Here is a 14,177-nt window from a genome sequence, read left to right on the forward strand (position 1 = left end):
GGGAGTGAGGGAAGAGGGAGCCGGCCAGAGACAACCAAATGTGATCAACTACCAGGGCTGAGAGTAAAATGACTGCTGGAGGATTGTGAAGAACAAGGGGCTAGGATACACATGCCAGATGAGGAAGGGAGGGAAGACATGCAGAAGGAGCAGGGAGCTCAGGTGCAGACAGGCAGGGTCACTTCTGGAGAAACCCACCTGCATGGTTTCTTGGGAAGGCTCTGCTACAGAACGTGAGCTGGGCGCTGGGGGCCTGGCAGTGGTCTGAGGATCACAGATCAAAGTCTGGCGGGGGGGGGGGGGGGGGGGGGGGCGGGGGGGGGGGAGGGCCTCCAGAGCTCCTGGAGCTGGAGCCTGTCTGCATGTGTGGGGGGTGTGAGCGTGAGCATGGTAGGCAGGACAGATGTCTCCTTCATCCAGGAGGGTTTGTCTAGAAAGGAGGCAAGAGCTTTATAAAGCCCGGGATGTGAGTGAGACGCAGAGTGGCAAAGCACCTAAAATCAGAGCCTTACCTCCAATTAACTAGAAAAAAGCTAGTATGGAACTGTGGCTCAGTGGCAGAGTGCTCGCCTAGCATGTACGAAGCCCTGGGTTCAATTTCTCAGTACCACATACACAGAAAAAGCCAAAGGGGCGCTGTGGCTCAAGTGGTGTAGAGTGCTAAAAGAAGCTCGGGGGTGGGGGGAGCTGGGAAGGTGGCTCAGTGGAAGAGTAGCTTGCTTTGCATGCATGAGGCCCTGGGTTCGATTCCTCAGCACCGCATAAGCAAAAAGAAAAAAGCCAGAAGTGGTGCTGTGGCTCAAGTGGTAGAGCACTAGCCTTGAGCTGAAGAGCTGAGGGTCAGCACCCAGGCCCCATGACTGGACCCCAAAAAACAAACAAACAAACAAAGAAGCTCTGGGACAGTGCCCAGGCCCTGAGTTCAAACCTCAGGACTGGCAAAATTCAGTTAAGTTGTACCTTTAGCCAGGCATTATGACATTCGTCGGTAGTCCCAGCTATTCAAGAGCCAAACCAGAAGGGTCACTCCAACCTAGACATTCAAGTTGCCAGTCTAGCAGCATAGAAAGACTCCACATTCTGTAGGCACCAGTACAAGTGAGTACTAAATGAGTTAACTGACCATCATACTAGAATTCCTTATGTCCCAAATAAGAGACAATGTAGCCGGGCGCCAGTAGCTCACACCTGTAATCCTAGCTACTCAGGAGGCTGAGATCTGAGGATCACAGTTCAAAGCCAGCCTGGGCAGGAAAGTCTGTGAGGCTCTCATCTCCAATAAACCACTAGAAAACCGGAAGTGGCACTGTGGCTCAAGCTGTAGAGCGCTCGCCTTGAGCTGAGGAGCGCAGGGACAGTGCCCAAGCCCAGAGTTCAAGCCCCACAACCAACCAAAAAACCCAAAAAAAACTGTCAATAGGCACATTTCAGAAACTAAACATCAGGGGCTGGGAATGTAGCTTGGTAGGAGAATGTATACTTAATATGCAGAAGGCCTTGGGTTCCATTCCCAGCACTACAAAGAAGGGGGAGGGAGAGAAGGAGGGGATGTTACAAACTTAATCACATTGTTAAGATCCAATGGTGAGGCCCAGTACTTGTATTTTGCAGAAGCCAATGTTTACGCCTCCGCATTTAGTACTAGCCAACACTGGTGGTTCACATTTATAATCCAGTCTACTTGGAGGCTGAGATCTGAGGACGGAGCCAGTACCCAGCAGGCAGGCAAATACTGGTGACCGTTGCTAAATTAACCCGAAAAAGAGTGGGTATGTTTTGAGTGGCTGAGCACCAAACCAAAGCAATGAATCCACTGACAACCCAAAACTCCTAGCTACTTAGAGATAAGCGAATCTAGGTTCAAAGCTAGATCTAAGACTGGATCTCCAAATAGGGAGCAAAAGCTGGCTGTAGCTGGCGGTGGTAGAGTACCAGCCCAGTGGAGCAAGACCACCACCAGGCCAGTCTGGACCACAGCACTGCCATGCGACACACACCTGCATGTGCATGGGCCCTGCCTTCTCTACAGACTCAACCTAACCATAAACCTCTACTGATGTCTTGCTTTTGTTTTCTCAACATTGTTTTGTTCCTGCATCAGCCTTCACAACCTGCCACAACCTTGACAAGTTTCTAATGAACTTCTTTTTCAAGAGAAGGCTGTTTTAAATTTTGACATGTACTTAGCAGCGGTCTGGAATTTACAAGATAAATGGAGAGCCTAATGTCAGCCTTCAGATTTCCCTATCTTGTCTTACAGCTAACATTTCAAGTATGTGTTCGACGGTAATAATGACTTGCAGGGAAACCTACGCTCACATCCGACGTACATTGCATCACATCCTTGCACTCCGGGGAGCTCCAGATGGACCCTTACACTAGATTGGACAGCAGGGACTGATGGACTTGTTCCAAAGCATTAAGCCACCATCTGCAGCCTTTTGTTAATTCCCTCCATCTCATCTGTTCCATTCTGAAATCTTTTTATATACCCATTGCACCAGTAACCAAGATTTGTCCTGCACCTAGCTCCTTCCCATAAGGCAGAAATAAATATAATATTATTCTCAACTAAACAATGTTTTCACATTGTTCTTTAAATCCTAAAACATTACTCTGTATTTAACAGCAAAAGTACCATGCAAGGCACTTTAGAGTACAATACTCGGTCACTAATGACACAGGAACTTGTCATGAAACGGAGAGAAAATTATCATTTTAGGTCATCTTTGTTCTGCTGCTAGGCTTGGCTCTCTCCTGGTTCTATTCTCAATTCAAGCCACGATATGTTGTGTGAGCTGTACATTAAACCCAAATTATTTCTAACATCTTTTCCGTCTCTTACTGTCTGCCGGACTCCAGAACGTGTTGAAGTTGCCTGTACACAATAAAGAGCATTTAACGTCAAGTGAGAGTCCAGCAATGATGTCACTGTATGAGCAACCCCAGAGCTGGAGGCAGAGATGGGATGTAGGGCTACTCAATCCATTAGGACAACCTCAAGTTTTCACAGACTGCGTAGGCTACACCGTGAGATACTGTTTCAGATAAAATCAATCAATATATACAACCTGCAGTTCCTGGTGGTTTTTGTTGTTTTTCTGTGTATGCATGTGCACACCAGCACATACAGGCACACATGTGCATTATCAGTACTGGAGCTTGAACTCAGGTCAGGGCCTTTCACTCAGTTCTTTTGCTCACAACTGGCGTTCTACCACTTGAGACAAACCTCCACTTTAGGCTTTTTGCCTATTATTTGGAAATAGAACTCTCACAGATTTGTCTGCCTGGGCTGACTTGGAACCATAATCCTCAGATCTCAGCCTGCTGAGTAGCTAGGATTATAGGCAGGCATGAGTCACCAGGGCCCAGCTATTGCTTCTTGCTTTGAGACAAGGTCTCATTGCATGGACTAGAATTCACTATGTAGTAGCCTAGGTGAAGCTCATACTCACAACCCTCCTGCCTCAACTTCCCTACTAACTGCGCTGGGATCACAGACATATACCTACACCCACAGTGATCACAACTCTGCTTTTAGGAAATTATTTCTTTCAGTTGTTCATTCATTCATTCAGTCAGTCAGTAAATATTTTCTGAGCCATCGTACAGAGAAGATGACAAACAGATCCTGTGGATATAAGTGTGAAGGAGATAAGATCCCTGCTGATAGGACCCATATTATTAGAGAACCATTTTCGAGAGAAAACAGACAAACTGAAGAGAAAAAGCAGGAAGAAATGAGTTGGCAAAACAGGGAGAAGGTGAGATGTGAATGCTATTTTAAGCCTGGTGACCATAAATAAGAGATATCAGTAATGACTGAAGCTTACGGGTGGGAAATACTATTCTCTTCATTTACTTTTAATTTTTTATGGTGATGGGAGTGGGGATTGAATTCAAAGGCCTCATGCTTGCCAGGCAGGTACACTAGCTTCCACATCTCAGTCCTTTTTCATTTGTACTACTTATATCTGGTTCTTGCTTGCTGCCTGGTTTTGTACCTGGGCCCCAATAGTATTGCACTAACTGGGAGATGATGCATACCACCAACACGCAGCTTCTTCAGGTGAAGTAAGAAAGCTGGGTTGGATTCCTCAGCACCCCACACACAGAAAAAGCTGGATGTGGCACTGTGGCTCAAGTGGTAGAGAGCTAGCCTTGAGCAATTGCAGCTCAGGGACAGTGCTTAGGCCCTGAGTTCAAGCCCCAGGACTGGCGATGATGGTGATGATGGTGGTGGTGATGATGATGATGATGATGATGCAATTAGATTGTATAAATTGCTGGGAGCAGTTCTGGAGATTCACATTCTAACCAAACTCCAGACAGGAGTATTGTAGAACAGGGTTTCTCAAGCTCATCACTGCTGGCATCTGAGTCAGAGTTCTGTGTTTTGGAGGGCTGCCTTTATGGACTGTAAGATATCTGGCACTACCCCTGGCCTCTGCCATCAGCACACACAGACTTTTCCAGAGTGAGAAAAATACTCCTGCCTCTAGACGGTGCCAATCACCTTGTGTCTGTACTTCTGTCAGAAGAGACCTGGCTTCTCTGTATCTTGATAGCCCATCTATATGAAACAAAGGCTGGCTTATTTTATGTAAGGTCATCTTACACCCAGACAACTTCTGTTCTCAAAGCCCAGCCCAGATCTTGCTCAGCACATTATCTGTGCCTTTTACAGCTAGGGCCTTTCCCTTTCATCAATTACTAGCACCTGAAGGACTGTATGCAGTTTTACATTTGTATTATTTGTGGACTTATACTTCCTATGATGCTTCCCTTTAAACCGTATGAAACATCCCCCACATACACACAGCAGCCTGGGCAGCCAGCTAGGAAAGGGCACACAGCTCTGTACTTGTTTGTATGCCTGGTCCTTGGGCTTGAATTCAGGGCCTGTTGTCCTTCAGTTTTTGGTTTTTGTTTTTCTTTGTTTTTGTTTTTGGTCGGCCATGGGGCTTGAACTCTGGGCCTGGGCACTGCCCCTCAGCTCTTCAGCTCAAGGCTAGCACTCTACCACTTGAGCCACAGTGCCACTTATGGCTTTTTCTGTGTATGTGGTACTGAGGGATCAAACCTGGAGCTTCATTCATGCTAAGCAAGCACTCTACCACTAGGTCACATTCCCAGCCCTGTCCTTGAGCTTTTTGTGCTCAAGGCTAGTGCTGCTCTACCACTTGAGCCACAGCTCCACTCCCGGCTTGTTCTGGTAGTTAACTGGAGATAAGAGTCTCATGGATTTTCCTGCCCCGGCTGGCTTCAGGAAGGGGACCCTACAATTGAACTCTTCAGTCTGCCAAAATGCTAACTACGTAGGAAATGGAACTAATTCAGCTGTTTCTGGTGGTTTTTTGGGAAAAGAAAAAGTTCAACACCCTCCCAAACTTGCTCCCAGAGTTCTTTCCAAAGAGAAGTTTTAGCCCTCGCCTCCTTTCCTCTGGTGCCACAGGACTCAAATACCCTTCTGCAAGTCATCTTTGACCTTCAATGCCCAATGGCTGTTTTCCACTGTCTTTCTCCTGTGTCTGGATTATTACTCAGCAATATCAATCCTGTGACGGGGAGCAGAATCACTTTTTTTTTTTTTAGTCGGTCGTGGGGCTTGAACTCTGGTCCTGGGCGCTGTCCCTACGTTTTTCAGCTCAAGGCAAGCACTCTACCGCTTGAGCCACAGCACCACTTCCAGTTTTCTAGTGGTTTATTGGAGATAAGAGTCTCATGGACTTTCCTGCCTGACTTTCCTGCCTGGCCGTGATCCTCAGATCTCAGCCTCCTAAGTAGCTAGAATTACAGGCATGAGACACCGGAGCCTAGCAGAATCGCTCTTATCTGAATACTCTACTGACTTCCATCACTAAGCCACCACACCTACCTGGAGCTTAGGGGTAGAGGAGAATCTGCAGTGATTACTGACATTTTATTATTTGCAGCCAGAAAAATCATACTTGATACACTTCTGAGTTCAATGTGCACAGGGTCGATCATCTAGTTCTACCCAGTGTTTCAATGGCAAATGACCTTTCCCACTATGACGATCTTCTTTCACTCTGTTCTGGCCCAGCAACCAGTGCTAGATTTAACATACACACAGGGCACACAAGAGTTCTTAGCCTAGAACTTTAAAAGTTTTCCCACTACCTGAAGAAAGATGACTAACAGTGAGCTGATATGCAAGGCTTACTGCAGCAATGCCTCTGTGGTCTCTCTCTCTCGACCTTTTTTTCTACCGGTCTGTATAAGGAAATAACTCTGATCCGGCCAGCTTTGCTAACTTGAACTCCTGAGTCCCGGAAGCTCTTCACTCATCATCATTGCCTCCCCCTGAGCTACTGGTTGCTTTATAGATATAACATGGGTTTTCTACTATATTGTAACAGATCCTTCTTGATAAATTTCCCAAGGCAACGGTAATAATCCATACAACTTCAGCATTAATAATGAAAAGAATGGAAAAGAGAAAGATTTTTTTTGGGGGGGGTCCGGTTGTGGGGCCTGAACTCTGGGCCTGGGCGCTGTCCCTCAGCTCTTCAGCTCAAGGCTAGCGCTCTACCACTTGAGCCACAGTGCCACTTCCGGCTTTTTTCTTTTTGCTTATGTGGTGCTGAGGAATCAAATCCATGGCCTCATGCATTGCAAGACAAGCACTCTACCACTGAGCCACCTTCCCAGCCCAAGAAAAAGATTTTTTAATTCCATTTTTACTTTAAAAAGCTGCATATTGGCTGGGAATGTGGCTCAGTGGTTAGAGTGCTTGCATACCATGCATGAAGCCTGGGGTTTGATTCCTCAGTACCACATACACAGAAAAAGCTGGAAGTGGTGCTATGGCTCAAGTGGTAGAGAGTTAGCCTTGAGCAAAAAAAAAAAAAGCTCAGGGACAGTGCCCAGGCCCTCAAGTCAAGCCCCAGAACTGACCAAAAAAGTTGCATATTACAGAAATGGAAGTACAGGAATAAAGATGGGATCTATCCATCACTAATGTGAAAACTCCAGTCAGGAGGCTGTCAAGTAGATCCTTTTCCCAACTTATCCCAGCATGATGCAAGCTGGTCTGTGTGCCATTTGTAACACACGGGGATTGAGAAGAAAGGTCAGAAACAATAGATAAAAATCAGTACATGTGTAAGATATTCACTCAAATCTATATCAGTCTAGGAGTGGGAAACTTCTCATTATGGCAACCTGAGAAATCTTTGAACACCTTTCCCTCCATAAAGGTGTACCAAACGACTCCAGGAAATAAAAAAATTCTTATCCATATGTAGGATTATTTACAAACAATCTTTCGGGAAAAGAGAACACACAATAAAAATGGAAGAAAGGATTTAAAGTAGATCTGTTAATTTAACGGACTTTGTCAAGCAAATCCACCATCCCTGGTGTGCTATTTATTGTGCCTAATAGAACTAACACTCAGGGAAAAAGTAGTCATTAAAAAGGACTGGTCAGAAGGGGGAAAACACAGCAAACAAGCCAGCTTTAAAAGTTTCTCAGTTATAAGTGAGTTACTCTGAGGGAATTATCTGGAGGTGACTTTAAAGTTTAACATTAAAATATGAAGAAAGGATCATCATGGCCCCATCACTCCCCTATTTTCACTTTTTTTGGGGGGTGGGGGGATGTTATGGATGGACGGAGGGGCATGAAAGACCAGGCGCAGTCTGCTATCATGTTAGGTTCAGGTTACCTACTGCCAAGTCACACAATTACTCCAGAAAACCTGCCTAAGGAATGCGGGCTGCCTGTCAAGGTTACAAGCTGTCCACTGCAGTGTAAGATATACAAGAAAATGACACCATGTAAATCTCATAAAGGTCGCATGGTATCAGGAACTTTAAACGAGAAAATAAATACTATCCTCCATCTAGTTTTGTATACTAATTTCAAGTCAGCATACATAAATACCACACAGCACACAAGAGCATTACTGTAAGGGGTCACTTGCTCTGTTAAGAAAACACTGCTTTTGGCTGTGAAAGTAACTGATTTCACACAAATTCTAGGATTTTAGCACCTTAATGCAGGCCAGAACTCTACCCCTCCTCCACCAACCCCAGAGCAAGTCCCAGGACATCAGGAGAAGAACACAAAAATGGAGTGAAGAGAAAACAAAGGCAGGGGGTTCAGGACTTAACCCCAGCTGAGAGAGAGAGAACATCATTGTGGCTCAGAGGGCGAATGCTTGCCTGGCAGTTACAAGACCCTGGATTCAATACTCATCTGTAAGGACCAAATGAAATAGCCCAGACAAGACTAGGTGATAGGTGCTTCCAGAAAAGACAAGAGCAACGGGTAAGAGGAAAACACTGCCTTGATGTTCTGTAATATGTTCCCTCAAGAAGCTCAAACTCTTCGCACAAGTACACTAGGCTGCCTAGGTCACCACCACAATGCCATCCTCTCTAGAAACCATCTACCCATGGTAGATACCACCTTGGTATCTTTGCCTGGAAACCCATTGACATTCAAGAAATCATGAATGATTATTAGAGTTCTGTCATTTTGAAACTGATGGGAAAATGAATGTGTTATGTGTCCGGAACACATATTATCACCACCATCACATGTGCACATGCATGCGCGCGCACACTCTCTCTCTCTCTCTCTCTCTCCCTCTCTCTCTCTCTCTCTCCAACTCAAGTCCTGAACTTTTGACCTGGTTGCAGCTGAGCTGAGCCCCCTCCCGGGTCCACCAGGGCACCTGCTCCAGGGCTGACAAGAGTGCTGGCAGGCAATGGCCGCAAGGCTACAACAGCACAAAGCAGCCAGCCTGCAGCAGAGGCCTTTATAGAAAGAGCCAGGCAGCTTCACATCTCCCTCCCTACTGCTCCAAAACATGCTTCTTTAATGATTCCCCAAGAAAGGAATAAAACCTAACATCTGTTTCCCAGGTTTACTGACCTGTACAACCGCTGACAGCATGCAAATCTGGAAGCCTCGCAACTTCCTTCAATTTCTCTAAATGTGAATACTGAAGAGTTTGAATGGGAGGGAGGGGATCACTGTTTTGTGGTGTAGAGCCAGGGACACTCCTCGGTGTGCACCAGTCCCCCACCCCCAAGGACATCTCATGTTGGCATCTGGGGATGTAAATTACAGGGATGTAAATTCTGTCTTGCTTAATTTTGTGGAACACTATCAGGACAGCCTAAAATACAACTGGGCGGCTCAGTACAAGCAACCATCTGCCCTATGACCAGGTGAGGCTCAGGGCTAGATTCCTGGTGTGCTAAGGGTCCAGAATGAGGACTGGCCAAGCACAAGAAACACGCATGTGCAGCGCAGAGACGCGAGGGTGGGAGGGCGCCGCCAGGCAACTGGGTTTCCATCTAGCTGTGTGACACCCTTTCTTTCAGGGCTCCCATAGCACATGCACCATTCTGCCACATGCCCTGTCCCTGAGCTCACTCTGAAAAGGAACCACAACTGGACTGCAGGTCATCTCTCTGCCATTGAGTCTGGGTTTCAGATGGCTCATCCGTGCAAGAATTTTATGTTAGATGAACTCTAGGTATTTCACAGACCCAAAATTCCGTGATTTTAGGAGTGTTTTTGAGCATGCATAACAAGCATGGTGGCGAACCCTGGTCAGGATCTGTACCACCAAGTAACGATCTACCAAATGAAACCTACAAATCCATCCTCGGCGCATCTGAACTAGGGATTTCTTCTTTCTGTTCAATGTCCAAATTACTTTTAAAATAGCTTCTGAGGCTTAAAGATTAACCTTTCCCTCAATTAGACCTAAAATTGTGAGGAATTCTGGAGGATAAATGTCTTAAAACTATCTTTTGCCCTTCTTTCACTCTTCTTTGTTCTGTTGTATTTGAGATCCTCGTACATAGAACCACAAATAAAACCCAGGTCTAGTTTGTGGCTTGCCTATCCTCCATGCTGCAACCTCATGTATGAAACTGAGACCTCTTCAGAGAGCGGTGTCACCCACCCTCATATATTTTCATTTTTCACTGGGTGCTGTTCATTGCTTTTTTGTTGTTCCGTCTTCATATTAGCCTCTAGCAAACACTAGTCCACATCTGTCGAAAACATGGGCTCAGTGTCTTTCTCAGTAGTTCTTACTGTTAAAAGAGCAATGGTCTAGGCCGAGGAGGTGGCTCAGTGGTAGAGTGCCTGCCTAGCATGCATGAAGCCCTGGGTTTGATTTCTCAGTACCACATACACAGAAAAGGCCAAAAATGGCTCTGTGTCTCAAGTAGCAGAGAGCGGCTCAGGGACAGAGCCCAGGCCCTGAGATCAAGGCCTAGGACTGGCAAAAAAAAAAAAAAAAAAAAGGAACAGGCTCAGGATCTTTGTGATTCTTTCCTCAGCAATGCTATTTGGGGCCAGATACACCTTTTAGTGAGGAGCAGCACCATAAATTAAACTACAGTGACTAAGGGATGGGCCTCGCTCTGTGTGCCCGGCTGGGCTTTATTTCTTACAACCCGTTGACAGACTTCATCCAGGATTTACTGATTTGCTTATTATCTGGCTCACTCCACGAAAAAGAAGGCAGTTATTTTTGTGTTGTGTTTACAAGTTTCACACCAGCACCTACTCGACCTGCCTAACACACAAAGGATGCTTTATAAATATTTGCTGAAAGAAACATCAACTCTCCCCGCTATAATCCTAGCTACTCAGGAGTCAGAGGTCTGAAGATCACAGTTCAAAGCCAGCCCAGGCAGGGAAGTCCATGAGACTTTTATTTTTGCCAGTCCTGGGACTTGAACTCAGGGTCTGGACACTGTCCCTGAACTTCTTTGGCACAAGGCTAGCGCTCTACCACTTAAGCCACAGAACCACTTCCAGCTTTTCTGTGTGTGGTACTGAGGAGGTGAACCAGGGCTTCATGCATGCTGGGCGAGCACTGTACCACTAAGCCACATTCCCAGCCCCTCCATGAAACTCTGATCTCCAAGGAACCACCAGAAAACCTGAAGTGGTGCTGTGGCTCAAGTGGTAAAAAATGCTCACCTTGAGCTGAAGAGCTCAGAGACAGTGCCCCAGGTCCTGAGTTCAAGCCCCAAGACTAACCACCACAACAACAACCAAAGAAATAGGAACTCAGCTGGATGCTGGTGGCTCATGCTTATCATCCTAGTTATTCAGAAATCTAAGAACTGAGGATGGCAGTTCAAAGCTAGCCTCAGGCAGGAGAGTCCAGGAGTCCTTTTTTTTAAAAATCAATTGTGAAGCTTCTAAACTCTGGGCCTCCCACACTGTCTTGATCTTTTTTGCCTAAGGCTAGAGCTCTACCATTCTGGTTTTCTGGTGGTTCACTGGAGGTAAGAGTCTCCCAGACTTTCCTGCCTGGGCTAGTTTCAAACTTTGATCCTCAGATCTTAACCTCCTGAGTATTACAGGTGTGAGCCACTAGCACCTTGTGGAAGATAGCTAGCCTTGAGCAAATGAGCTCAGGGATAGGGGGACAGGAGAGAGGGGAGGGGTCAGGGAGATGAGGGGAGGGAGAGATGAGGGGAGGGGAGGGAGGAAGAGAATGAGAGAGAATGAGAGAGAGAGAGAGAGAGAGAGAGAGAGAGACAGAGAGACAGAGAGACAGAGAGAGAGAGAGCCCATGCAAGAGAGAGAAGAAAAGAAGAAACATGATCTTGCCCCTGTACTCAGTTTCAGTAGAAGGCTTAAAAAAGATCTTCTGGCCAGGTACTGGTGGCTCATGCCTATAATCCTAGCTACCCATGAGGCTAAGGCCTGAGAATAATGGTTCAAAGCCAGCCAGGACAGGGAAGTCTGTGAGACCCATCTCCAATTAACTACCAAAAACCATGAAGTAGAGCTGTGCTCAAGTGGTGGCGTGCCAGCTGTGGCCAAAGACTAAGGGACAGTGCTCAAGCTCCAGTACCAGCATACACAAAAGAACAAAGGAAAGAAAGGGAAGAGAGGGGGAGAGAGGAAGGAAGGGAAGGAGGGAGGGAGGGAAGAGAGAGGGAGGGGAAAGAGGAAAGAGAGGAGAAAGACAGAGACAAGACAGGACAGGACACCTGGGCTCTGGTAGTTCATGCCTGCAATCCTAGCTACAAAGCAGGCTGAGATCTGAGGATCATAGTTCAAAGTCAGCCCAGGCAGGAAAGTCTGTGAGGCTCAGGTGTTACAGCACCAGCCTTGAGCAAGAAAAGCTCAAAGATAGTACCCAGCACCAATACAAAAACAAAGGCCAGTATGTTTCAATTAAAATAGTTTCCTGGGAGTGTAGTTCAACAGTACAACACCTGCCTGTCTAGTACACTAGAGACCTTCTTTCTTGATCCCTAGTCCTGCCAGGAAAAAAAAAAATACATGTTTCCTCACTCAGTCCACTACATCTAGTCATCATGAAATGAATACCCTAATCAGGGCTAACTTATTATTTCCTGTAGTTGAGGCCTCTTAAACCTTTGATTGAAGAACCTCCTTCAGAATTGATTAAAATGTTAAACCACAAACACACTGCCAGCAGATTGTGTATAAGTATACGAACTCAAAAATCTACCACCCATCCTTTGGCACCATGTTTAGGAACTGTTGATTGTATTTTTAAGTTCCTCCTAACCTTTAGTCTTTTGGGGGGGGGGAAGGGAGGAGCCAGGTTGGGGCTTGAACTCAAGAGCCTGGGCACTGTCCCTGAGCAGCTTTTGCTCTCTACCACTTGAGCCACAACACTACTTCTGGCTTTTTCTGTGTATGTGGAACTGAGGAGTGGAACCTAGAACTTCATGCACACTAGGCAAGCACTCTACCACTTAGCCACATTCAGTACTTATTTTAATGTGTAAATTCATGGCTTGTGCTCCCAGTAAGGAGTTAATCCAAGGAAACACCAAGTATAACATTCAAGACTCAGCATATTATACCCAGGTGATCATGCGGGTTAGGTAAGGGACTTTAAACCACATAAAACCACAATCAGAGCCCAACACCAACCAGTGACTCACAAATATAACCCTTAGTTACTCAAGAAGCTGCCGGCTGAGAATCAAGGTTACAAGCTAACCAGACACACCAGCAGAAAAGTTCAAGAGACTTTTATCTCCAATTCACCAGCTCCACAGATAGAAAGCCAGCCATGAACAAAAAAGCCTAGTAAGATTCAAGGCCCAGACTTCAAGCCACAGTACTAACCAAAAAAGAAGAAAGAACTAGAAAGAGACACAGCAAAGCTAAAGATTAGGTTCTCAAAGGCAAGAAGCTCATTAAAAGATACAAGAAAGCAATCAATTAATTTTCATTATCCTGCTACCATAAGAACTACATAAATGATTCTACATGAACATTTCCAGTTCCCTCGGATCAGACCACTGAAAAATCTCCCTTATCAAGTAAGGCACTAGTTTCTGAGAAGACTACTTGGTTAGGGGAAAGTGCTAAATCTCTGAAGAAGAGACCAATTAACTTTTCTCTTTGGAGTCAACAAAACTTAGCCAACCTAACCACTAAAATATTAAGCAATTACATGCTAGATTAAATAGAATACAAGCTGGGCAACAAGCTAGGTGGCTCACGCCTATAATCCTAGCTCCTCAGAAGAATGAGATTTGAGGATCACAGTTTGAAGCCAGCCTAAGCAGAGAAGTCTATGCAACTCTTATCACCAATTAACCACCCCAAAATCAGAAGTAGAGCTGTGGCTCAAAGTGGTAGAGCACTAGCTTTGAGCACAAAAGCTCAGGGATAGCACCCAAGCCCCATGAACAAAAAATAAACAAACAATTGTGGCTCTGAGCTACTTTTTTCTTTTTCTGGTCGGTCTTGGGGCTTGAATTCTGGGCATGGGCGCTGTCCCTCAGCTCTTTAGCTCTAGCCAGCGCTCTACCACTTGTTCCACAGTTCCAGTTTTCTGGTGGTACACTGAAGGTAAGAGTCTCAGGGACTATCATGCCAGGACTGTCTTTGAATCGACATCCACAAATCTCAGCCTCCAGAGTAGCTAGGATTACAGACATGAACCACCAGCACCCTGCTCTGAACTACTTATTAACTGCCAATCTTCTGACAGGACAGTTATGAGCCTAACTAATATTATCTACTTCTATATAAAGCACATAGTAGGTACTTAATGATGCCAATGATTTAATTCAGTGTCACTAATCCACTGTCTTAACCACCCGAATACTTCAGTCTCCTCTGAAAAAATCCCTACTATATGACACAAATACATTGTGAATATATTT

Source organism: Dipodomys merriami, unplaced genomic scaffold (assembly GCF_024711535.1).
Source record: "Dipodomys merriami isolate MVZ:Mamm:240054 unplaced genomic scaffold, mDipMer1.0.p SCAF_2539, whole genome shotgun sequence".
NCBI lineage: Eukaryota > Metazoa > Chordata > Mammalia > Rodentia > Heteromyidae > Dipodomys > Dipodomys merriami.